We start from the raw sequence: 26473 nt of genomic DNA on the forward strand, positions 1-26473 counted from the left end.
CACCTGGGAATAGCAGGTGCTGTAAGTTTTTTTTGCATCACTTTCATTTACTCTCCAACTCACATGCCTGAATGTGAAGTGCAGTGATTCATCAAAAAACTATCTTTTAGCACCTTGGACTACGAGCTGCTGTAAGCTTCTCTTGCATCACATTAATTTACTTTCAAGATGACATGCTAGGATGTGAAGTGCAGTGATTAATTAAAAAAAACTATCTGTTAGCACCTGGGAATAGCAGATGCTGTAAGTTTTTCTTGCATCACTTTAATTTAATATGAAACTGACATGCTTGTAAGTGAAGTGTACAGATTAAATAGAAATCTATTAGTACCAGGGAATAGCAGGTGCTGTAAGATTTTATTGCATCCCTTAAATTTATGTTCAAGCTATCAAGCTCAAATTTGAAGTGCAGTGAATAATTAAATCAAACTATCTGTTAGCACCTGGGAATAGCAGATGCTGTAAGTTTTTATTGCATCACTTTAATTTACTCTCCAACTGACATGCTTGAATGTGAAGTGCAGTGATTAATAAAAAAACTGTCTGTTAGTGCCTCCGAATACCAGATGTTGTAAGCTTTTATTGCATCATTTTAATTTACTTTCAAGATAACATTCTAGAATGTCAAGTGCAGGGATTAATAAAAAAAAATGTCAGATTGGTCTTTGATCATATTTTCTATGATTAGGCAATTTGAGTAAGTGTTAAAGGTTTACGGCCATACCAGCTTAAGCACGCCTCCAATCTCATCTGAACTTGGAAGCTAAGCAAGTTTGTGCCTGGATAGTACTGAGGTGGGAACCTACCTAGGAATACCATGTGCTGTAAGCTTTTCTTGCATCACTTTAATTTACTTTCAAGCTGACATGCTCAAATGTGAAGTGCAGTGATTAATAAAAAACCTATCTGTTAGCACCTGGGAATAGCAGATGCTGTAAGTTTTTTTTGCATCACTTTCATTTACTCTCCAACTCACATGCCTGAATGTGAAGTGCAGTGATTCATCAAAAAACTATCTTTTAGCACCTTGGACTACGAGCTGCTGTAAGCTTCTCCTGCATCACATTAATTTACTTTCAAGATGACATGCTAGGATGTGAAGTGCAGTGCTTAATTAAAAAAAACTATCTGTTAGCACCTGGGAATAGCAGATGCTGTAAGTTTTTCTTGCATCACTTTAATTTAGTATGCAACTGACATGCTTGTAAGTGAAGTGTACAGATTAAATAGAAATCTATTAGTACCAGGGAATAGCAGGTGCTGTAAGATTTTATTGCATCCCTTAAATTTATGTTCAAGCTATCAAGCTCAAATTTGAAGTGCAGTGAATAATTAAATCAAACTATCTGTTAGCACCTGGGAATAGCAGATGCTGTAAGTTTTTATTGCATCACTTTAATTTACTCTCCAACTGACATGCTTGAATGTGAAGTGCAGTGATTAATAAAAAAACTGTCTGTTAGTGCCTCCGAATACCAGATGTTGTAAGCTTTTATTGCATCATTTTAATTTACTTTCAAGATAACATTCTAGAATGTCAAGTGCAGGGATTAATAAAAAAAAATGTCAGATTGGTCTTTGATCATATTTTCTATGATTAGGCAATTTGAGTAAGTGTTAAAGGTTTACGGCCATACCAGCTTAAGCACGCCTCCAATCTCATCTGAACTTGGAAGCTAAGCAAGTTTGTGCCTGGATAGTACTGAGGTGGGACCCAACCTAGGAATACCATGTGCTGTAAGCTTTTCTTGCATCACTTTAATTTACTTTCAAGCTGACATGCTCAAATGTGAAGTGCAGTGATTAATAAAAAACCTATCTGTTAGCACCTGGGAATAGCAGATGCTGTAAGTTTTTTTTGCATCACTTTCATTTACTCTCCAACTCACATGCCTGAATGTGAAGTTCAGTGATTCATCAAAAAACTATCTTTTAGCACCTTGGACTACGAGCTGCTGTAAGCTTCTCCTGCATCACATTAATTTACTTTCAAGATGACATGCTAGGATGTGAAGTGCAGTGCTTAATTAAAAAAAACTATCTGTTAGCACCTGGGAATAGCAGATGCTGTAAGTTTTTCTTGCATCACTTTAATTTAGTATGCAACTGACATGCTTGTAAGTGAAGTGTACAGATTAAATAGAAATCTATTAGTACCAGGGAATAGCAGGTGCTGTAAGATTTTATTGCATCCCTTAAATTTATGTTCAAGCTATCAAGCTCAAATTTGAAGTGCAGTGAATAATTAAATCAAACTATCTGTTAGCACCTGGGAATAGCAGATGCTGTAAGTTTTTATTGCATCACTTTAATTTACTCTCCAACTGACATGCTTGAATGTGAAGTGCAGTGATTAATAAAAAAACTGTCTGTTAGTGCCTCCGAATACCAGATGTTGTAAGCTTTTATTGCATCATTTTAATTTACTTTCAAGATAACATTCTAGAATGTCAAGTGCAGGGATTAATAAAAAAAAATGTCAGATTGGTCTTTGATCATATTTTCTATGATTAGGCAATTTGAGTAAGTGTTAAAGGGTTACGGCCATACCAGCTTAAGCACGCCTCCAATCTCATCTGAACTTGGAAGCTAAGCAAGTTTGTGCCTGGATAGTACTGAGGTGGGACCCTACCTAGGAATACCATGTGCTGTAAGCTTTTCTTGCATCACTTTAATTTACTTTCAAGCTGACATGCTCAAATGTGAAGTGCAGTGATTAATAAAAAACCTATCTGTTAGCACCTGGGAATAGCAGATGCTGTAAGTTTTTTTTGCATCACTTTCATTTACTCTCCAACTCACATGCCTGAATGTGAAGTGCAGTGATTCATCAAAAAACTATCTTTTAGCACCTTGGACTACGAGCTGCTGTAAGCTTCTCCTGCATCACATTAATTTACTTTCAAGATGACATGCTAGGATGTGAAGTGCAGTGATTAATTAAAAAAAACTATCTGTTAGCACCTGGGAATAGCAGATGCTGTAAGTTTTTCTTGCATCACTTTAATTTAATATGCAACTGACATGCTTGTAAGTGAAGTGTACAGATTAAATAGAAATCTATTAGTACCAGGGAATAGCAGGTGCTGTAAGATTTTATTGCATCCCTTAAATTTATGTTCAAGCTATCAAGCTCAAATTTGAAGTGCAGTGAATAATTAAATCAAACTATCTGTTAGCACCTGGGAATAGCAGATGCTGTAAGTTTTTATTGCATCACTTTAATTTACTCTCCAACTGACATGCTTGAATGTGAAGTGCAGTGATTAATAAAAAAACTGTCTGTTAGTGCCTCCGAATACCAGATGTTGTAAGCTTTTATTGCATCATTTTAATTTACTTTCAAGATAACATTCTAGAATGTCAAGTGCAGGGATTAATAAAAAAAAATGTCAGATTGGTCTTTGATCATATTTTCTATGATTAGGCAATTTGAGTATGTGTTTAAGGTTTACGGCCATACCAGCTTCAGCACGCCTCCAATCTCATCTGAACTTGGAAGCTAAGCAAGTTTGTGCCTGGATAGTACTGAGGTGGGACCCTACCTAGGAATACCATGTGCTGTAAGCTTTTCTTGCATCACTTTAATTTACTTTCAAGCTGACATGCTCAAATGTGAAGTGCAGTAATTAATAAAAAACCTATCTGTTAGCACCTGGGAATAGCAGATGCTGTAAGTTTTTTTTGCATCACTTTCATTTACTCTCCAACTCACATGCCTGAATGTGAAGTGCAGTGATTCATCAAAAAACTATCTTTTAGCACCTTGGACTACGAGCTGCTGTAAGCTTCTCCTGCATCACATTAATTTACTTTCAAGATGACATGCTAGGATGTGAAGTGCAGTGATTAATTAAAAAAAACTATCTGTTAGCACCTGGGAATAGCAGATGCTGTAAGTTTTTCTTGCATCACTTTAATTTAATATGCAACTGACATGCTTGTAAGTGAAGTGTACAGATTAAATAGAAATCTATTAGTACCAGGGAATAGCAGGTGCTGTAAGATTTTATTGCATCCCTTAAATTTATGTTCAAGCTATCAAGCTCAAATTTGAAGTGCAGTGAATAATTAAATCAAACTATCTGTTAGCACCTGGGAATAGCAGATGCTGTAAGTTTTTATTGCATCACTTTAATTTACTCTCCAACTGACATGCTTGAATGTGAAGTGCAGTGATTAATAAAAAAACTGTCTGTTAGTGCCTCCGAATACCAGATGTTGTAAGCTTTTATTGCATCATTTTAATTTACTTTCAAGATAACATTCTAGAATGTCAAGTGCAGGGATTAATAAAAAAAAATGTCAGATTGGTCTTTGATCATATTTTCTATGATTAGGCAATTTGAGTAAGTGTTTAAGGTTTACGGCCATACCAGCTTCAGCACGCCTCCAATCTCATCTGAACTTGGAAGCTAAGCAAGTTTGTGCCTGGATAGTACTGAGGTGGGACCCTACCTAGGAATACCATGTGCTGTAAGCTTTTCTTGCATCACTTTAATTTACTTTCAAGCTGACATGCTCAAATGTGAAGTGCAGTAATTCATAAAAAACCTATCTGTTAGCACCTGGGAATAGCAGATGCTGTAAGTTTTTTTTGCATCACTTTCATTTACTCTCCAACTCACATGCCTGAATGTGAAGTGCAGTGATTCATCAAAAAACTATCTTTTAGCACCTTGGACTACGAGCTGCTGTAAGCTTCTCCTGCATCACATTAATTTACTTTCAAGATGACATGCTAGGATGTGAAGTGCAGTGATTAATTAAAAAAAACTATCTGTTAGCACCTGGGAATAGCAGATGCTGTAAGTTTTTCTTGCATCACTTTAATTTAATATGCAACTGACATGCTTGTAAGTGAAGTGTACAGATTAAATAGAAATCTATTAGTACCAGGGAATAGCAGGTGCTGTAAGATTTTATTGCATCCCTTAAATTTATGTTCAAGCTATCAAGCTCAAATTTGAAGTGCAGTGAATAATTAAATCAAACTATCTGTTAGCACCTGGGAATAGCAGATGCTGTAAGTTTTTATTGCATCACTTTAATTTACTCTCCAACTGACATGCTTGAATGTGAAGTGCAGTGATTAATAAAAAAACTGTCTGTTAGTGCCTCCGAATACCAGATGTTGTAAGCTTTTATTGCATCATTTTAATTTACTTTCAAGATAACATTCTAGAATGTCAAGTGCAGGGATTAATAAAAAAAAATGTCAGATTGGTCTTTGATCATATTTTCTATGATTAGGCAATTTGAGTAAGTGTTAAAGGTTTACGGCCATACCAGCTTAAGCACGCCTCCAATCTCATCTGAACTTGGAAGCTAAGCAAGTTTGTGCCTGGATAGTACTGAGGTGGGACCCTACCTAGGAATACCATGTGCTGTAAGCTTTTCTTGCATCAATTTAATTTACTTTCAAGCTGACATGCTCAAATGTGAAGTGCAGTGATTAATAAAAAACCTATCTGTTAGCACCTGGGAATAGCAGATGCTGTAAGTTTTTTTTGCATCACTTTCATTTACTCTCCAACTCACATGCCTGAATGTGAAGTGCAGTGATTCATCAAAAAACTATCTTTTAGCACCTTGGACTACGAGCTGCTGTAAGCTTCTCCTGCATCACATTAATTTACTTTCAAGATGACATGCTAGGATGTGAAGTGCAGTGATTAATTAAAAAAAACTATCTGTTAGCACCTGGGAATAGCAGATGCTGTAAGTTTTTCTTGCATCACTTTAATTTAATATGCAACTGACATGCTTGTAAGTGAAGTGTACAGATTAAATAGAAATCTATTAGTACCAGGGAATAGCAGGTGCTGTAAGATTTTATTGCATCCCTTAAATTTATGTTCAAGCTATCAAGCTCAAATTTGAAGTGCAGTGAATAATTAAATCAAACTATCTGTTAGCACCTGGGAATAGCAGATGCTGTAAGTTTTTATTGCATCACTTTAATTTACTCTCCAACTGACATGCTTGAATGTGAAGTGCAGTGATTAATAAAAAAACTGTCTGTTAGTGCCTCCGAATACCAGATGTTGTAAGCTTTTATTGCATCATTTTAATTTACTTTCAAGATAACATTCTAGAATGTCAAGTGCAGGGATTAATAAAAAAAAATGTCAGATTGGTCTTTGATCATATTTTCTATGATTAGGCAATTTGAGTAAGTGTTTAAGGTTTACGGCCATACCAGCTTCAGCACGCCTCCAATCTCATCTGAACTTGGAAGCTAAGCAAGTTTGTGCCTGGATAGTACTGAGGTGGGACCCTACCTAGGAATACCATGTGCTGTAAGCTTTTCTTGCATCACTTTAATTTACTTTCAAGCTGACATGCTCAAATGTGAAGTGCAGTAATTAATAAAAAACCTATCTGTTAGCACCTGGGAATAGCAGATGCTGTAAGTTTTTTTTGCATCACTTTCATTTACTCTCCAACTCACATGCCTGAATGTGAAGTGCAGTGATTCATCAAAAAACTATCTTTTAGCACCTTGGACTACGAGCTGCTGTAAGCTTCTCCTGCATCACATTAATTTACTTTCAAGATGACATGCTAGGATGTGAAGTGCAGTGATTAATTAAAAAAAACTATCTGTTAGCACCTGGGAATAGCAGATGCTGTAAGTTTTTCTTGCATCACTTTAATTTAATATGCAACTGACATGCTTGTAAGTGAAGTGTACAGATTAAATAGAAATCTATTAGTACCAGGGAATAGCAGGTGCTGTAAGATTTTATTGCATCCCTTAAATTTATGTTCAAGCTATCAAGCTCAAATTTGAAGTGCAGTGAATAATTAAATCAAACTATCTGTTAGCACCTGGGAATAGCAGATGCTGTAAGTTTTTATTGCATCACTTTAATTTACTCTCCAACTGACATGCTTGAATGTGAAGTGCAGTGATTAATAAAAAAACTGTCTGTTAGTGCCTCCGAATACCAGATGTTGTAAGCTTTTATTGCATCATTTTAATTTACTTTCAAGATAACATTCTAGAATGTCAAGTGCAGGGATTAATAAAAAAAAATGTCAGATTGGTCTTTGATCATATTTTCTATGATTAGGCAATTTGAGTAAGTGTTAAAGGTTTACGGCCATACCAGCTTAAGCACGCCTCCAATCTCATCTGAACTTGGAAGCTAAGCAAGTTTGTGCCTGGATAGTACTGAGGTGGGACCCTACCTAGGAATACCATGTGCTGTAAGCTTTTCTTGCATCAATTTAATTTACTTTCAAGCTGACATGCTCAAATGTGAAGTGCAGTGATTAATAAAAAACCTATCTGTTAGCACCTGGGAATAGCAGATGCTGTAAGTTTTTTTTGCATCACTTTCATTTACTCTCCAACTCACATGCCTGAATGTGAAGTGCAGTGATTCATCAAAAAACTATCTTTTAGCACCTTGGACTACGAGCTGCTGTAAGCTTCTCCTGCATCACATTAATTTACTTTCAAGATGACATGCTAGGATGTGAAGTGCAGTGATTAATTAAAAAAAACTATCTGTTAGCACCTGGGAATAGCAGATGCTGTAAGTTTTTCTTGCATCACTTTAATTTAATATGCAACTGACATGCTTGTAAGTGAAGTGTACAGATTAAATAGAAATCTATTAGTACCAGGGAATAGCAGGTGCTGTAAGATTTTATTGCATCCCTTAAATTTATGTTCAAGCTATCAAGCTCAAATTTGAAGTGCAGTGAATAATTAAATCAAACTATCTGTTAGCACCTGGGAATAGCAGATGCTGTAAGTTTTTATTGCATCACTTTAATTTACTCTCCAACTGACATGCTTGAATGTGAAGTGCAGTGATTAATAAAAAAACTGTCTGTTAGTGCCTCCGAATACCAGATGTTGTAAGCTTTTATTGCATCATTTTAATTTACTTTCAAGATAACATTCTAGAATGTCAAGTGCAGGGATTAATAAAAAAAATGTCAGATTGGTCTTTGATCATATTTTCTATGATTATGCAATTTGAGTAAGTGTTTAAGGTTTACGTCCATACCAGCTTCAGCACGCCTCCAATCTCATCTGAACTTGGAAGCTAAGCAAGTTTGTGCCTGGATAGTACTGAGGTGGGACCCTACCTAGGAATACCATGTGCTGTAAGCTTTTCTTGCATCACTTTAATTTACTTTCAAGCTGACATTCTCAAATGTGAAGTGCAGTGATTAATAAAAAAAACTATCTGTTAGCACCTGGGAATAGCAGGTGCTGTAACTTTTTTTTGCATCACTTTCATTTACTCTCCAACTCACATGCCTGAATGTGAAGTGCAGTGATTCATCAAAAAACTATCTTTTAGCACCTTGGACTATGAGATGCTGTAAGCTTCTCTTGCATCACTTTAATTTACTTTCAAGATGACAAGCTAGGATGTGAAGTGCAGTGATTAATTAAAAAAACCTATCTGTTAGCACCTGGGAATAGCAGATGCTGTAAGTTTTTCTTGCATCACTTTAATTTAATATGCAACTGACATGCTTGTAAGTGAAGTGTACAGATTAAATAGAAATCTATTAGTACCAGGGAATAGCAGGTGCTGTAAGATTTTATTGCATCCCTTAAATTTATGTTCAAGCTATCAAGCTCAAATTTGAAGTGCAGTGAATAATTAAATCAAACTATCTGTTAGCACCTGGGAATAGCAGATGCTGTAAGTTTTTTTTGCATCACTTTCATTTACTCTCCAACTCACATGCCTGAATGTGAAGTGCAGTGATTCATCAAAAAACTATCTTTTAGCACCTTGGACTACGAGCTGCTGTAAGCTTCTCTTGCATCACTTTAATTTACTTTCAAGATGACATGCTAGGATGTGAAGTGCAGTGATTAATTAATAAAACCTATCTGTTAGCACCTGGGAATAGCAGATGCTGTAAGTTTTTCTTGCATCACTTTAATTTAATATGCAACTGAAATGCTTGTAAGTGAAGTGTACAGATTAAATAGAAATCTATTAGTACCAGGGAATAGCAGGTGCTGTAAGATTTTATTGCATCCCTTAAATTTATGTTCAAGCTATCAAGCTCAAATTTGAAGTGCAGTGAATAATTAAATCAAACTATCTGTTAGCACCTGGGAATAGCAGATGCTGTAAGTTTTTATTGCATCACTTTAATTTACTCTCCAACTGACATGCTTGAATGTGAAGTGCAGTGATTAATAAAAAAACTGTCTGTTAGTGCCTCCGAATACCAGATGTTGTAAGCTTTTATTGCATCATTTTAATTTACTTTCAAGATAACATTCTAGAATGTCAAGTGCAGGGATTAATAAAAAAAAATGTCAGATTGGTCTTTGATCATATTTTCTATGATTAGGCAATTTGAGTAAGTGTTAAAGGTTTACGGCCATACCAGCTTAAGCACGCCTCCAATCTCATCTGAACTTGGAAGCTAAGCAAGTTTGTGCCTGGATAGTACTGAGGTGGGACCCTACCTAGGAATACCATGTGCTGTAAGCTTTTCTTGCATCAATTTAATTTACTTTCAAGCTGACATGCTCAAATGTGAAGTGCAGTGATTAATAAAAAACCTATCTGTTAGCACCTGGGAATAGCAGATGCTGTAAGTTTTTTTTGCATCACTTTCATTTACTCTCCAACTCACATGCCTGAATGTGAAGTGCAGTGATTCATCAAAAAACTATCTTTTAGCACCTTGGACTACGAGCTGCTGTAAGCTTCTCCTGCATCACATTAATTTACTTTCAAGATGACATGCTAGGATGTGAAGTGCAGTGATTAATTAAAAAAAACTATCTGTTAGCACCTGGGAATAGCAGATGCTGTAAGTTTTTCTTGCATCACTTTAATTTAATATGCAACTGACATGCTTGTAAGTGAAGTGTACAGATTAAATAGAAATCTATTAGTACCAGGGAATAGCAGGTGCTGTAAGATTTTATTGCATCCCTTAAATTTATGTTCAAGCTATCAAGCTCAAATTTGAAGTGCAGTGAATAATTAAATCAAACTATCTGTTAGCACCTGGGAATAGCAGATGCTGTAAGTTTTTATTGCATCACTTTAATTTACTCTCCAACTGACATGCTTGAATGTGAAGTGCAGTGATTAATAAAAAAACTGTCTGTTAGTGCCTCCGAATACCAGATGTTGTAAGCTTTTATTGCATCATTTTAATTTACTTTCAAGATAACATTCTAGAATGTCAAGTGCAGGGATTAATAAAAAAAAATGTCAGATTGGTCTTTGATCATATTTTCTATGATTAGGCAATTTGAGTAAGTGTTTAAGGTTTACGGCCTTACCAGCTTCAGCATGCCTCCAATCTCCTCTGAACTTGGAAGCTAAGCAAGTTTGTGCCTGGATAGTACTGATGTGGGACCCTATCTAGGAATACCAGGTGCTGTAAGCTTTTCTTGCATCACTTTAATTTACTTTCAAGCTGACATGCTCAAATGTGAAGTGCAGTGATTAATAAAAAAACCTATCTGTTAGCACCTGGGAATAGCAGGTGCTGTAAGTTTTTTTTGCATCACTTTCATTTACTCTCCAACTCACATGCTTGAATGTGAAGTGCAGTGATTAATAAAAAAACTGTCTGTTAGTGCCTCCGAATACCAGATGTTGTAAGCTTTTATTGCATCATTTTAATTTACTTTCAAGATAACATTCTAGAATGTCAAGTGCAGGGATTAATAAAAAAAAATGTCAGATTGGTCTTTGATCATATTTTCTATGATTATGCAATTTGAGTAAGTGTTTAAGGTTTATGTCCATACCAGCTTCAGCACGCCTCCAATCTCATCTGAACTTGGAAGCTAAGCAAGTTTGTGCCTGGATAGTACTGAGGTGGGACCCTACCTAGGAATACCATGTGCTGTAAGCTTTTCTTGCATCACTTTAATTTACTTTCAAGCTAACATTCTCAAATGTGAAGTGCAGTGATTAATAAAAAAACCTATCTGTTAGCACCTGGGAATAGCAGATGCTGTAAGTTTTTTTTGCATCACTTTCATTTACTCTCCAACTCACATGCCTGAATGTGAAGTGCAGTGATTCATCAAAAAACTATCTTTTAGCACCTTGGACTACGAGCTGCTGTAAGCTTCTCTTGCATCACTTTAATTTACTTTCAAGATGACATGCTAGGATGTGAAGTGCAGTGATTAATTAATAAAACCTATCTGTTAGCACCTGGGAATAGCAGATGCTGTAAGTTTTTCTTGCATCACTTTAATTTAATATGCAACTGAAATGCTTGTAAGTGAAGTGTACAGATTAAATAGAAATCTATTAGTACCAGGGAATAGCAGGTGCTGTAAGATTTTATTGCATCCCTTAAATTTATGTTCAAGCTATCAAGCTCAAATTTGAAGTGCAGTGAATAATTAAATCAAACTATCTGTTAGCACCTGGGAATAGCAGATGCTGTAAGTTTTTATTGCATCACTTTAATTTACTCTCCAACTGACATGCTTGAATGTGAAGTGCAGTGATTAATAAAAAAACTGTCTGTTAGTGCCTCCGAATACCAGATGTTGTAAGCTTTTATTGCATCATTTTAATTTACTTTCAAGATAACATTCTAGAATGTCAAGTGCAGGGATTAATAAAAAAAAATGTCAGATTGGTCTTTGATCATATTTTCTATGATTAGGCAATTTGAGTAAGTGTTAAAGGTTTACGGCCATACCAGCTTAAGCACGCCTCCAATCTCATCTGAACTTGGAAGCTAAGCAAGTTTGTGCCTGGATAGTACTGAGGTGGGACCCTACCTAGGAATACCATGTGCTGTAAGCTTTTCTTGCATCAATTTAATTTACTTTCAAGCTGACATGCTCAAATGTGAAGTGCAGTGATTAATAAAAAACCTATCTGTTAGCACCTGGGAATAGCAGATGCTGTAAGTTTTTTTTGCATCACTTTCATTTACTCTCCAACTCACATGCCTGAATGTGAAGTGCAGTGATTCATCAAAAAACTATCTTTTAGCACCTTGGACTACGAGCTGCTGTAAGCTTCTCCTGCATCACATTAATTTACTTTCAAGATGACATGCTAGGATGTGAAGTGCAGTGATTAATTAAAAAAAACTATCTGTTAGCACCTGGGAATAGCAGATGCTGTAAGTTTTTCTTGCATCACTTTAATTTAATATGCAACTGACATGCTTGTAAGTGAAGTGTACAGATTAAATAGAAATCTATTAGTACCAGGGAATAGCAGGTGCTGTAAGATTTTATTGCATCCCTTAAATTTATGTTCAAGCTATCAAGCTCAAATTTGAAGTGCAGTGAATAATTAAATCAAACTATCTGTTAGCACCTGGGAATAGCAGATGCTGTAAGTTTTTATTGCATCACTTTAATTTACTCTCCAACTGACATGCTTGAATGTGAAGTGCAGTGATTAATAAAAAAACTGTCTGTTAGTGCCTCCGAATACCAGATGTTGTAAGCTTTTATTGCATCATTTTAATTTACTTTCAAGATAACATTCTAGAATGTCAAGTGCAGGGATTAATAAAAAAAAATGTCAGATTGGTCTTTGATCATATTTTCTATGATTAGGCAATTTGAGTAAGTGTTTAAGGTTTACGGCCTTACCAGCTTCAGCATGCCTCCAATCTCCTCTGAACTTGGAAGCTAAGCAAGTTTGTGCCTGGATAGTACTGATGTGGGACCCTATCTAGGAATACCAGGTGCTGTAAGCTTTTCTTGCATCACTTTAATTTACTTTCAAGCTGACATGCTCAAATGTGAAGTGCAGTGATTAATAAAAAAACCTATCTGTTAGCACCTGGGAATAGCAGGTGCTGTAAGTTTTTTTTGCATCACTTTCATTTACTCTCCAACTCACATGCTTGAATGTGAAGTGCAGTGATTAATAAAAAAACTGTCTGTTAGTGCCTCCGAATACCAGATGTTGTAAGCTTTTATTGCATCATTTTAATTTACTTTCAAGATAACATTCTAGAATGTCAAGTGCAGGGATTAATAAAAAAAAATGTCAGATTGGTCTTTGATCATATTTTCTATGATTATGCAATTTGAGTAAGTGTTTAAGGTTTATGTCCATACCAGCTTCAGCACGCCTCCAATCTCATCTGAACTTGGAAGCTAAGCAAGTTTGTGCCTGGATAGTACTGAGGTGGGACCCTACCTAGGAATACCATGTGCTGTAAGCTTTTCTTGCATCACTTTAATTTACTTTCAAGCTAACATTCTCAAATGTGAAGTGCAGTGATTAATAAAAAAACCTATCTGTTAGCACCTGGGAATAGCAGATGCTGTAAGTTTTTTTTGCATCACTTTCATTTACTCTCCAACTCACATGCCTGAATGTGAAGTGCAGTGATTCATCAAAAAACTATCTCTTAGCACCTTGGACTACGAGCTGCTGTAAGCTTCTCTTGCATCACATTAATTTACTCCAAGATGACATGCTAGGATGTGAAGTGCAGTGATTAATTAAAAAAAACTATCTGTTAACACCTGGGAATAGCAGATGCTGTAAGTTTTTCTTGCATCACTTTAATTTAATATGCAACTGACATGCTTGTAAGTGAAGTGTACAGATTAAATAGAAATCTATTAGTACCAGGGAATAGCAGGTGCTGTAAGATTTTATTGCATCCCTTAAATTTATGTTCAAGCTATCAAGCTCAAATTTGAAGTGCAGTGAATAATTAAATCAAACTATCTGTTAGCACCTGGGAATAGCAGATGCTGTAAGTTTTTATTGCATCACTTTAATTTACTCTCCAACTGACATGCTTGAATGTGAAGTGCAGTGATTAATAAAAAAACTGGCTGTTAGTGCCTCCGAATACCAGATGTTGTAAGCTTTTATTGCATCATTTTAATTTACTTTCAAGATAACATTCTAGAATGTCAAGTGCAGGGATTAATAAAAAAAAATGTCAGATTGGTCTTTGATCATATTTTCTATGATTAGGCAATTTGAGTAAGTGTTTAAGGTTTACGGCCTTACCAGCTTCAGCACGCCTCCAATCTCATCTGAACTTGGAAGCTAAGCAAGTTTGTGCCTGGATAGTACTGATGTGGGACCCTATCTAGGAATACCAGGTGCTGTAAGCTTTTCTTGCATCACTTTAATTTACTTTCAAGCTGACATGCTCAAATGTGAAGTGCAGTGATTAATAAAAAAACCTATCTGTTAGCACCTGGGAATAGCAGATGCTGTAAGTTTTTTTTGCATCACTTTCATTTACTCTCCAACTCACATGCCTGAATGTGAAGTGCAGTGATTCATAAAAAACTATCTTTTAGCACCTTGGACTACGAGCTGCTGTAAGCTTCTCCTGCATCACATTAATTTACTTTCAAGATGACATGCTAGGATGTGAAGTGCAGTGATTAATTTAAAAAAACTATCTGTTAGCACCTGGGAATAGCAGATGCTGTAAGTTTTTCTTGCATCACTTTAATTTAATATGCAACTGACATGCTTGTAAGTGAAGTGTACAGATTAAATAGAAATCTATTAGTACCAGGGAATAGCAGGTGCTGTAAGATTTTATTGCATCCCTTAAATTTATGTTCAAGCTATCAAGCTCAAATTTGAAGTGCAGTGAATAATTAAATCAAACTATCTGTTAGCACCTGGGAATAGCAGATGCTGTAAGTTTTTATTGCATCACTTTAATTTACTCTCTAACTGACATGCTTGAATGTGAAGTGCAGTGATTAATAAAAAAACTGTCTGTTAGTGCCTCCGAATACCAGATGTTGTAAGTTTTTATTGCATCACTTTAATTTACTTTCAAGCTGACATTCTCAAATGTGAAGTGCAGTGATTAATAAAAAAAACTATCTGTTAGCACCTGGGAATAGCAGGTGCTGTAAGTTTTTTTTGCATCACTTTCATTTACTCTCCAACTCACATGCTTGAATGTGAAGTGCAGTGATTAATAAAAAAACTGTCTGTTAGTGCCTCCGAATACCAGATGTTGTAAGCTTTTATTGCATCATTTTAATTTACTTTCAAGATAACATTCTAGAATGTCAAGTGCAGGGATTAATAAAAAAAAATGTCAGATTGGTCTTTGATCATATTTTCTATGATTATGCAATTTGAGTAAGTGTTTAAGGTTTACGGTCATACCAGCTTCAGCACGCCTCCAATCTCATCTGAACTTGGAAGCTAAGCAAGTTTGTGTCTGGATAGTACTGAGGTGGGACCCTACCTAGGAATACCATGTGCTGTAAGCTTTTCTTGCATCACTTTAATTTACTTTCAAGCTAACATTCTCAAATGTGAAGTGCAGTGATTAATAAAAAAACCTATCTGTTAGCACCTGGGAATAGCAGATGCTGTAAGTTTTTTTTGCATCACTTTCATTTACTCTCCAACTCACATGCCTGAATGTGAAGTGCAGTGATTCATCAAAAAACTATCTTTTAGCACCTTGGACTACGAGCTGCTGTAAGCTTCTCTTGCATCACATTAATTTACTCCAAGATGACATGCTAGGATGTGAAGTGCAGTGATTAATTAAAAAAAACTATCTGTTAACACCTGGGAATAGCAGATGCTGTAAGTTTTTCTTGCATCACTTTAATTTAATATGCAACTGACATGCTTGTAAGTGAAGTGTACAGATTAAATAGAAATCTATTAGTACCAGGGAATAGCAGGTGCTGTAAGATTTTATTGCATCCCTTAAATTTATGTTCAAGCTATCAAGCTCAAATTTGAAGTGCAGTGAATAATTAAATCAAACTATCTGTTAGCACCTGGGAATAGCAGATGCTGTAAGTTTTTATTGCATCACTTTAATTTACTCTCCAACTGACATGCTTGAATGTGAAGTGCAGTGATTAATAAAAAAACTGGCTGTTAGTGCCTCCGAATACCAGATGTTGTAAGCTTTTATTGCATCATTTTAATTTACTTTCAAGATAACATTCTAGAATGTCAAGTGCAGGGATTAATAAAAAAAAATGTCAGATTGGTCTTTGATCATATTTTCTATGATTAGGCAATTTGAGTAAGTGTTTAAGGTTTACGGCCTTACCAGCTTCAGCACGCCTCCAATCTCATCTGAACTTGGAAGCTAAGCAAGTTTGTGTCTGGATAGTACTGATGTGGGACCCTATCTAGGAATACCAGGTGCTGTAAGCTTTTCTTGCATCACTTTAATTTACTTTCAAGCTGACATGCTCAAATGTGAAGTGCAGTGATTAATAAAAAAACCTATCTGTTAGCACCTGGGAATAGCAGATGCTGTAAGTTTTTTTTGCATCACTTTCATTTACTCTCCAACTCACATGCCTGAATGTGAAGTGCAGTGATTCATAAAAAACTATCTTTTAGCACCTTGGACTACGAGCTGCTGTAAGCTTCTCCTGCATCACATTAATTTACTTTCAAGATGACATGCTAGGATGTGAAGTGCAGTGATTAATTTAAAAAAACTATCTGTTAGCACCTGGGAATAGCAGATGCTGTAAGTTTTTCTTGCATCACTTTAATTTAATATGCAACTGACATGCTTGTAAGTGAAGTGTACAGATTAAATAGAAATCTATTAGTATCAGGGAATAGCAGGTGCTGTAAGATTTTATTGCATCCCTTAAATTTATGTTCAAGCTATCAAGCTCAAATTTGAAGTGCAGTGAATAATTAAATCAAACTATCTGTTAGCACCTGGGAATAGCAGATGCTGTAAGTTTTTATTGCATCTCTTTAATTTACTCTCCAACTGACATGCTTGAATGTGAAGTGCAGTGATTAATAAAAAAACTGTCTGTTAGTGCCTCCGAATACCAGATGTTGTAAGCTTTTATTGCATCATTTTAATTTACTTTCAAGATAACATTCTAGAATGTCAAGTGCAGGGATTAATAAAAAAAAATGTCAGATTGGTCTTTGATCATATTTTCTATGATTAGGCAATTTGAGTAAGTGTTTAAGGTTTACGGCCATACCAGCTTCAGCACGCCTCCAATCTCATCTGAACTTGGAAGCTAAGCAAGTTTGTGTCTGGATAGTACTGAGGTGGGACCCTACCTAGGAATACCATGTGCTGTAAGCTTTTCTTGCATCACTTTAATTTACTTTCAAGCTGACATTCTCAAATGTGAAGTGCAGTGATTAATAAAAAAAAACTATCTGTTAGCACCTGGGAATAGCAGGTGCTGTAAGTTTTTTTTGCATCACTTTCATTTACTCTCCAACTCACATGCCTGAATGTGAAGTGCAGTGATTCATCAAAAAACTATCTTTTAGCACCTTGGACTACGAGCTGCTGTAAGCTTCTCTTGCATCACATTAATTTACTTTCAAGATGACATGCTAGGATGTGAAGTGCAGTGATTAATTAAAAAAACCTATCTGTTAGCACCTGGGAATAGCAGATGCTGTAAGTTTTTCTTGCATCACTTTAATTTAATATGCAACTGACATGCTTGTAAGTGAAGTGTACAGATTAAATAGAAATCTATTAGTACCAGGAATAGCAGGTGCTGTAAGATTTTATTGCATCCCTTAAATTTATGTTCAAGCTATCAAGCTCAAATTTGAAGTGCAGTGAATAATTAAATCAAACTATCGGTTAACACCTGGGAATAGCAGATGCTGTAAGTATTTATTGCATCACTTTAATTTACTCTCCAACTAACATGCTTGAATGTGAAGTGCAGTGATTAATAAAAAAACTGTCTGTTAGTGCCTCCGAATACCAGATGTTGTAAGCTTATATTGCATCATTTTAATTTACTTCAAGACAACATTCTAGAATGTCAAGTGCAGGGATTAATAAAAAAAAATGTCAGATTGGTCTTTGATCATATTTTCTATGATTATGCAATTTGAGTAAGTGTTTAAGGTTTATGTCCATACCAGCTTCAGCACGCCTCCAATCTCATCTGAACTTGGAAGCTAAGCAAGTTTGTGCCTGGATAGTACTGAGGTGGGACCCTACCTAGGAATACCATGTGCTGTAAGCTTTTCTTGCATCACTTTAATTTACTTTCAAGCTGACATGCTCAAATGTGAATTGCAGTGATTAATAAAAAACCTATCTGTTAGCACCTGGGAATAGCAGATGCTGTAAGTTTTTTTTGCATCACTTTCATTTACTCTCCAACTCACATGCCTGAATGTGAAGTGCAGTGATTCATCAAAAAACTATCTTTTAGCACCTTGGACTACGAGCTGCTGTAAGCTTCTCTTGCATCACATTAATTTACTTTCAAGATGACATGCTAGGATGTGAAGTGCAGTGATTAATTAAAAAAAACTATCTGTTAGCACCTGGGAATAGCAGATGCTGTAAGTTTTTCTTGCATCACTTTAATTTAATATGCAACTGACATGCTTGTAAGTGAAGTGTACAGATTAAATAGAAATCTATTAGTACCAGGGAATAGCAGGTGCTGTAAGATTTTATTGCATCCCTTAAATTTATGTTCAAGCTATCAAGCTCAAATTTGAAGTGCAGTGAATAATTAAATCAAACTATCTGTTAGCAATTGGGAATAGCAGATGCTGTAAGTTTTTATTGCATCACTTTAATTTACTCTCCAACTGACATGCTTGAATGTGAAGTGCAGTGATTAATAAAAAAACTGTCTGTTAGTGCCTCCGAATACCAGATGTTGTAAGCTTTTATTGCATCATTTTAATTTACTTTCAAGATAACATTCTAGAATGTCAAGTGCAGGGATTAATAAAAAAAAATGTCAGATTGGTCTTTGATCATATTTTCTATGATTAGGCAATTTGAGTAAGTGTTTAAGGTTTACGGCCATCCCAGCTTCAGCACGCCTCCATTCTCATCTGTTACTTGGAAGCTAAGCAAGTTTGTGCCTGGATAGTACTGAGGTGGGACCCTACCTAGGAATACCATGTGCTGTAAGCTTTTCTTGCATCACTTTAATTTACTTTCAAGCTGACATGCTCAAATGTGAATTGCAGTGATTAATAAAAAACCTATCTGTTAGCACCTGGGAATAGCAGATGCTGTAAGTTTTTTTTGCATCACTTTCATTTACTCTCCAACTCACATGCCTGAATGTGAAGTGCAGTGATTCATCAAAAAACTATCTTTTAGCACCTTGGACTACGAGCTGCTGTAAGCTTCTCTTGCATCACATTAATTTACTTTCAAGATGACATGCTAGGATGTGAAGTGCAGTGATTAATTAAAAAAAACTATCTGTTAGCACCTGGGAATAGCAGATGCTGTAAGTTTTTCTTGCATCACTTTAATTTAATATGCAACTGACATGCTTGTAAGTGAAGTGTACAGATTAAATAGAAATCTATTAGTACCAGGGAATAGCAGGTGCTGTAAGATTTTATTGCATCCCTTAAATTTATGTTCAAGCTATCAAGCTCAAATTTGAAGTGCAGTGAATAATTAAATCAAACTATCTGTTAGCAATTGGGAATAGCAGATGCTGTAAGTTTTTATTGCATCACTTTAATTTACTCTCCAACTGACATGCTTGAATGTGAAGTGCAGTGATTAATAAAAAAACTGTCTGTTAGTGCCTCCGAATACCAGATGTTGTAAGCTTTTATTGCATCATTTTAATTTACTTTCAAGATAACATTCTAGAATGTCAAGTGCAGGGATTAATAAAAAAAAATGTCAGATTGGTCTTTGATCATATTTTCTATGATTAGGCAATTTGAGTAAGTGTTTAAGGTTTACGGCCATCCCAGCTTCAGCACGCCTCCATTCTCATCTGTTACTTGGAAGCTAAGCAAGTTTGTGCCTGGATAGTACTGAGGTGGGACCCTACCTAGGAATACCATGTGCTGTAAGCTTTTCTTGCATCACTTTAATTTACTTTCAAGCTGACATGCTCAAATGTGAAGTGCAGTGATTAATAAAAAACCTATCTGTTAGCACCTGGGAATAGCAGATGCTGTAAGTTTTTTTTGCATCACTTTCATTTACTCTCCAACTCACATGCCTGAATGTGAAGTGCAGTGATTCATCAAAAAACTATCTTTTAGCACCTTGGACTACGAGCTGCTGTAAGCTTCTCCTGCATCACATTAATTTACTTTCAAGATGACATGCTAGGATGTGAAGTGCAGTGCTTAATTAAAAAAAACTATCTGTTAGCACCTGGGAATAGCAGATGCTGTAAGTTTTTCTTGCATCACTTTAATTTAATATGCAACTGACATGCTTGTAAGTGAAGTGTACAGATTAAATAGAAATCTATTAGTACCAGGGAATAGCAGGTGCTGTAAGATTTTATTGCATCCCTTAAATTTATGTTCAAGCTATCAAGCTCAAATTTGAAGTGCAGTGAATAATTAAATCAAACTATCTGTTAGCACTTGGGAATAGCAGATGCTGTAAGTTTTTATTGCATCACTTTAATTTACTCTCCAACTGACATGCTTGAATGTGAAGTGCAGTGATTAATAAAAAAACTGTCTGTTAGTGCCTCCGAATACCAGATGTTGTAAGCTTTTATTGCATCATTTTAATTTACTTTCAAGATAACATTCTAGAATGTCAAGTGCAGGGATTAATAAAAAAAAATGTCAGATTGGTCTTTGATCATATTTTCTATGATTATGCAATTTGAGTAAGTGTTTAAGGTTTATGTCCATACCAGCTTCAGCACGCCTCCAATCTCATCAGAACTTGGAAGCTAAGCAAGTTTGTGCCTGGATAGTACTGAGGTGGGACCCTACCTAGGAATACCATGTGCTGTAAGCTTTTCTTGCATCACTTTAATTTACTTTCAAGCTGACATTCTCAAATGTGAAGTGCAGTGATTAATAAAAAAAACTATCTGTTAGCACCTGGGAATAGCAGGTGCTGTAAGTTTTTTTTGCATCACTTTCATTTACTCTCCAACTCACATGCCTGAATGTGAAGTGCAGTGATTCATCAAAAAACTATCTTTTAGCACCTTGGACTATGAGATGCTGTAAGCTTCTCTTGCATCACTTTAATTTACTTTCAAGATGACATGCAAGGATGTGAAGTGCAGTGATTAATTAAAAAAACCTATCTGTTAGCACCTGGGAATAGCAGATGCTGTAACTTTTTCTTGCATCACTTTAATTTAATATGCAACTGACATGCTTGTAAGTGAAGTGTACAGATTAAATAGAAATCTATTAGTACCAGGGAATAGCAGGTGCTGTAAGATTTTATTGCATCCCTTAAATTTATGTTCAAGCTATCAAGCTCAAATTTGAAGTGCAGTGAATAATTAAATCAAACTATCTGTTAGCACCTGGGAATAGCAGATGCTGTAAGTTTTTATTGCATCACTTTAATTTACTCTCCAACTGACATGCTTGAATGTGAAGTGCAGTGATTAATAAAAAAACTGTCTGTTAGTGCCTCCGAATACCAGATGTTGTAAGCTTTTATTGCATCATTTTAATTTACTTTCAAGATAACATTCTAGAATGTCAAGTGCAGGGATTAATAAAAAAAAATGTCAGATTGGTCTTTGATCATATTTTCTATGATTAGGCAATTTGAGTAAGTGTTTATGGTTTACGGCTATACCAGCTTCAGCATGCCTCCAATCTCATCTGAACTTGGAAGCTAAGCAAGTTTGTGCCTGGATAGTACTGAGGTGGGACCCTACCTAGGAATACCATGTGCTGTAAGCTTTTCTTGCATCACTTTAATTTACTTTCAAGCTGACATTCTCAAATGTGAAGTGCAGTGATTAATAAAAAAAACTATCTGTTAGCACCTGGGAATAGCAGGTGCTGTAAGTTTTTTTTGCATCACTTTCATTTACTCTCCAACTCACATGCCTGAATGTGAAGTGCAGTGATTCATCAAAAAACTATCTTTTAGCACCTTGGACTATGAGATGCTGTAAGCTTCTCTTGCATCACTTTAATTTACTTTCAAGATGACATGCAAGGATGTGAAGTGCAGTGATTAATTAAAAAAACCTATCTGTTAGCACCTGGGAATAGCAGATGCTGTAACTTTTTCTTGCATCACTTTAATTTAATATGCAACTGACATGCTTGTAAGTGAAGTGTACAGATTAAATAGAAATCTATTAGTACCAGGGAATAGCAGGTGCTGTAAGATTTTATTGCATCCCTTAAATTTATGTTCAAGCTATCAAGCTCAAATTTGAAGTGCAGTGAATAATTAAATCAAACTATCTGTTAGCACCTGGGAATAGCAGATGCTGTAAGTTTTTATTGCATCACTTTAATTTACTCTCCAACTGACATGCTTGAATGTGAAGTGCAGTGATTAATAAAAAAACTGTCTGTTAGTGCCTCCGAATACCAGATGTTGTAAGCTTTTATTGCATCATTTTAATTTACTTTCAAGATAACATTCTAGAATGTCAAGTGCAGGGATTAATAAAAAAAAATGTCAGATTGGTCTTTGATCATATTTTCTATGATTAGGCAATTTGAGTAAGTGTTTATGGTTTACGGCTATACCAGCTTCAGCATGCCTCCAATCTCATCTGAACTTGGAAGCTAAGCAAGTTTGTGCCTGGATAGTACTGAGGTGGGACCCTACCTAGGAATACCATGTGCTGTAAGCTTTTCTTGCATCACTTTAATTTACTTTCAAGCTGACATGCTCAAATGTGAAGTGCTGTGATTAATAAAAAACCTATCTGTTAGCACCTGGGAATAGCAGATGCTGTAAGTTTTTTTTGCATCACTTTCATTTACTCTCCAACTCACATGCCTGAATGTGAAGTGCAGTGATTCATCAAAAAACTATCTTTTAGCACCTTGGACTATGAGATGCTGTAAGCTTCTCTTGCATCACTTTAATTTACTTTCAAGATGACAAGCTAGGATGTGAAGTGCAGTGATTAATTAAAAAAACCTATCTGTTAGCACCTGGGAATAGCAGATGCTGTAAGTTTTTCTTGCATCACTTTAATTTAATATGCAACTGACATGCTTGTAAGTGAAGTGTACAGATTAAATAGAAATCTATTAGTACCAGGGAATAGCAGGTGCTGTAAGATTTTATTGCATCCCTTAAATTTATGTTCAAGCTATCAAGCTCAAATTTGAAGTGCAGTGAATAATTAAATCAAACTATCTGTTAGCACCTGGGAATAGCAGATGCTGTAAGTTTTTTTTGCATCACTTTCATTTACTCTCCAACTCACATGCCTGAATGTGAAGTGCAGTGATTCATCAAAAAACTATCTTTTAGCACCTTGGACTACGAGCTGCTGTAAGCTTCTCTTGCATCACTTTAATTTACTTTCAAGATGACATGCTAGGATGTGAAGTGCAGTGCTTAATTAAAAAAAACTATCTGTTAGCACCTGGGAATAGCAGATGCTGTAAGTTTTTCTTGCATCACTTTAATTTAGTATGCAACTGACATGCTTGTAAGTGAAGTGTACAGATTAAATAGAAATCTATTAGTACCAGGGAATAGCAGGTGCTGTAAGATTTTATTGCATCCCTTAAATTTATGTTCAAGCTATCAAGCTCAAATTTGAAGTGCAGTGAATAATTAAATCAAACTATCTGTTAGCACCTGGGAATAGCAGATGCTGTAAGTTTTTATTGCATCACTTTAATTTACTCTCCAACTGACATGCTTGAATGTGAAGTGCAGTGATTAATAAAAAAACTGTCTGTTAGTGCCTCCGAATACCAGATGTTGTAAGCTTTTATTGCATCATTTTAATTTACTTTCAAGATAACATTCTAGAATGTCAAGTGCAGGGATTAATAAAAAAAAATGTCAGATTGGTCTTTGATCATATTTTCTATGATTAGGCAATTTGAGTAAGTGTTTAAGGTTTACGGCCATACCAGCTTCAGCACGCCTCCAATCTCATCTGTTACTTGGAAGCTAAGCAAGTTTGTGCCTGGATAGTACTGAGGTGGGACCCTACCTAGGAATACCATGTGCTGTAAGCTTTTCTTGCATCACTTTAATTTACTTTCAAGCTGACATGCTCAAATGTGAAGTGCAGTGATTAATAAAAAACCTATCTGTTAGCACCTGGGAATAGCAGATGCTGTAAGTTTTTTTTGCATCACTTTCATTTACTCTCCAACTCACATGCCTGAATGTGAAGTGCAGTGATTCATCAAAAAACTATCTTTTAGCACCTTGGACTACGAGCTGCTGTAAGCTTCTCCTGCATCACATTAATTTACTTTCAAGATGACATGCTAGGATGTGAAGTGCAGTGATTAATTAAAAAAACCAATCTGTTAGCACCTGGGAATAGCAGATGCTGTAAGTTTTTCTTGCATCACTTTAATTTAATATGCAACTGACATGCTTGTAAGTGAAGTGTACAGATTAAATAGAAATCTATTAGTACCAGGGAATAGCAGGTGCTGTAAGATTTTATTGCATCCCTTAAATTTATGTTCAAGCTATCAAGCTCAAATTTGAAGTGCAGTGAATAATTAAATCAAACTATCTGTTAGCACCTGGGAATAGCAGATGCTGTAAGTTTTTCTTGCATCACTTTAATTTAATATGCAACTGAAATGCTTGTAAGTGAAGTGTACAGATTAAATAGAAATCTATTAGTACCAGGTAATAGCAGGTGCTGTAAGATTTTATTGCATCCCTTAAATTTATGTTCAAGCTATCAAGCTCAAATTTGAAGTGCAGTGAATAATTAAATCAAACTATCTGTTAGCACCTGGGAATAGCAGATGCTGTAAGTTTTTATTGCATCACTTTAATTTACTCTCCAACTGACATGCTTGAATGTGAAGTGCAGTGATTAATAAAAAAACTGGCTGTTAGTGCCTCCGAATACCAGATGTTGTAAGCTTTTATTGCATCATTTTAATTTACTTTCAAGATAACATTCTAGAATGTCAAGTGCAGGGATTAATAAAAAAAAATGTCAGATTGGTCTTTGATCATATTTTCTATGATTAGGCAATTTGAGTAAGTGTTTAAGGTTTACGGCCTTACCAGCTTCAGCACGCCTCCAATCTCATCTGAACTTGGAAGCTAAGCAAGTTTGTGCCTGGATAGTACTGATGTGGGACCCTATCTAGGAATACCAGGTGCTGTAAGCTTTTCTTGCATCACTTTAATTTACTTTCAAGCTGACATGCTCAAATGTGAAGTGCAGTGATTAATAAAAAAACCTATCTGTTAGCACCTGGGAATAGCAGATGCTGTAAGTTTTTTTTGCATCACTTTCATTTACTCTCCAACTCACATGCCTGAATGTGAAGTGCAGTGATTCATAAAAAACTATCTTTTAGCACCTTGGACTACGAGCTGCTGTAAGCTTCTCCTGCATCACATTAATTTACTTTCAAGATGACATGCTAGGATGTGAAGTGCAGTGATTAATTAAAAAAAACTATCTGTTAGCACCTGGGAATAGCAGATGCTGTAAGTTTTTCTTGCATCACTTTAATTTAATATGCAACTGACATGCTTGTAAGTGAAGTGTACAGATTAAATAGAAATCTATTAGTATCAGGGAATAGCAGGTGCTGTAAGATTTTATTGCATCCCTTAAATTTATGTTCAAGCTATCAAGCTCAAATTTGAAGTGCAGTGAATAATTAAATCAAACTATCTGTTAGCACCTGGGAATAGCAGATGCTGTAAGTTTTTATTGCATCTCTTTAATTTACTCTCCAACTGACATGCTTGAATGTGAAGTGCAGTGATTAATAAAAAAACTGTCTGTTAGTGCCTCCGAATACCAGATGTTGTAAGCTTTTATTGCATCATTTTAATTTACTTTCAAGATAACATTCTAGAATGTCAAGTGCAGGGATTAATAAAAAAAAATGTCAGATTGGTCTTTGATCATATTTTCTATGATTAGGCAATTTGAGTAAGTGTTTAAGGTTTACGGCCATACCAGCTTCAGAACGTCCAATCTCATCTGAACTTGGAAGCTAAGCAAGTTTGTGCCTGAATAGTACTGAGGTGGGACCCTATCTAGGAATACCAGGTGCTGTAAGCTTTTCTTGCATCACTTTAATTTACTTTCAAGCTGACATGCTCAAATGTGAAGTGCAGTGATTAATAAAAAAACCTATCTGTTAGCACCTGGGAATAGCAGGTGCTGTAAGTTTTTTTTGCATCACTTTCATTTACTCTCCAACTCACATGCCTGAATGTGAAGTGCAGTGATTCATCAAAAAACTATCTTTTAGCACCTTGGACTATGAGATGCTGTAAGCTTCTCTTGCATCACTTTAATTTACTTTCAAGATGACATGCTAGGATGTGAAGTGCAGTGATTAATTAAAAAAACCTATCTGTTAGCACCTGGGAATAGCAGATGCTGTAAGTTTTTCTTGCATCACTTTAATTTAATATGCAACTGACATGCTTGTAAGTGAAGTGTACAGATTAAATAGAAATCTATTAGTACCAGGGAATAGCAGGTGCTGTAAGATTTTATTGCATCCCTTAAATTTATGTTCAAGCTATCAAGCTCAAATTTGAAGTGCAGTGAATAATTAAATCAAACTATCTGTTAGCACCTGGGAATAGCAGATGCTGT

General features: G+C 35.6%; 19 pseudogenes; all 19 read left to right on the forward strand.

The window, feature by feature from the left end:
• Nucleotides 1-710: 710 nt before the first annotated feature.
• LOC145644977 (5S ribosomal RNA) lies at nucleotides 711-831 on the forward strand (annotated as a pseudogene).
• A 792-nt stretch (nucleotides 832-1623) lies between these two features.
• Nucleotides 1624-1744, forward strand: LOC145645901 (5S ribosomal RNA; annotated as a pseudogene).
• A 792-nt stretch (nucleotides 1745-2536) lies between these two features.
• Nucleotides 2537-2657, forward strand: LOC145645598 (5S ribosomal RNA; annotated as a pseudogene).
• A 792-nt stretch (nucleotides 2658-3449) lies between these two features.
• Nucleotides 3450-3570, forward strand: LOC145645216 (5S ribosomal RNA; annotated as a pseudogene).
• A 792-nt stretch (nucleotides 3571-4362) lies between these two features.
• LOC145645217 (5S ribosomal RNA) lies at nucleotides 4363-4483 on the forward strand (annotated as a pseudogene).
• Nucleotides 4484-5275: 792 nt separating this feature from the next.
• Nucleotides 5276-5396, forward strand: LOC145645136 (5S ribosomal RNA; annotated as a pseudogene).
• A 792-nt stretch (nucleotides 5397-6188) lies between these two features.
• LOC145645218 (5S ribosomal RNA) lies at nucleotides 6189-6309 on the forward strand (annotated as a pseudogene).
• Nucleotides 6310-7101: 792 nt separating this feature from the next.
• On the forward strand, nucleotides 7102-7222 carry LOC145645138 (5S ribosomal RNA; annotated as a pseudogene).
• Nucleotides 7223-8013: 791 nt separating this feature from the next.
• On the forward strand, nucleotides 8014-8134 carry LOC145646069 (5S ribosomal RNA; annotated as a pseudogene).
• Nucleotides 8135-9367: 1233 nt separating this feature from the next.
• On the forward strand, nucleotides 9368-9488 carry LOC145645139 (5S ribosomal RNA; annotated as a pseudogene).
• Nucleotides 9489-11668: 2180 nt separating this feature from the next.
• Nucleotides 11669-11789, forward strand: LOC145645140 (5S ribosomal RNA; annotated as a pseudogene).
• Nucleotides 11790-13968: 2179 nt separating this feature from the next.
• LOC145645675 (5S ribosomal RNA) lies at nucleotides 13969-14089 on the forward strand (annotated as a pseudogene).
• Nucleotides 14090-15102: 1013 nt separating this feature from the next.
• On the forward strand, nucleotides 15103-15223 carry LOC145646062 (5S ribosomal RNA; annotated as a pseudogene).
• A 792-nt stretch (nucleotides 15224-16015) lies between these two features.
• LOC145646216 (5S ribosomal RNA) lies at nucleotides 16016-16136 on the forward strand (annotated as a pseudogene).
• Nucleotides 16137-16928: 792 nt separating this feature from the next.
• LOC145645948 (5S ribosomal RNA) lies at nucleotides 16929-17049 on the forward strand (annotated as a pseudogene).
• Nucleotides 17050-21496: 4447 nt separating this feature from the next.
• Nucleotides 21497-21617, forward strand: LOC145645910 (5S ribosomal RNA; annotated as a pseudogene).
• A 793-nt stretch (nucleotides 21618-22410) lies between these two features.
• On the forward strand, nucleotides 22411-22531 carry LOC145645911 (5S ribosomal RNA; annotated as a pseudogene).
• A 2364-nt stretch (nucleotides 22532-24895) lies between these two features.
• Nucleotides 24896-25016, forward strand: LOC145645676 (5S ribosomal RNA; annotated as a pseudogene).
• Nucleotides 25017-25808: 792 nt separating this feature from the next.
• Nucleotides 25809-25927, forward strand: LOC145650997 (5S ribosomal RNA; annotated as a pseudogene).
• Nucleotides 25928-26473: the final 546 nt, after the last annotated feature.

This window comes from Electrophorus electricus, chromosome 13, assembly GCF_041902795.1.
Source record: "Electrophorus electricus isolate QZ-2024a chromosome 13, ASM4190279v1, whole genome shotgun sequence".
In the NCBI taxonomy this organism is placed as follows: Eukaryota; Metazoa; Chordata; class Actinopteri; order Gymnotiformes; family Gymnotidae; genus Electrophorus; species Electrophorus electricus.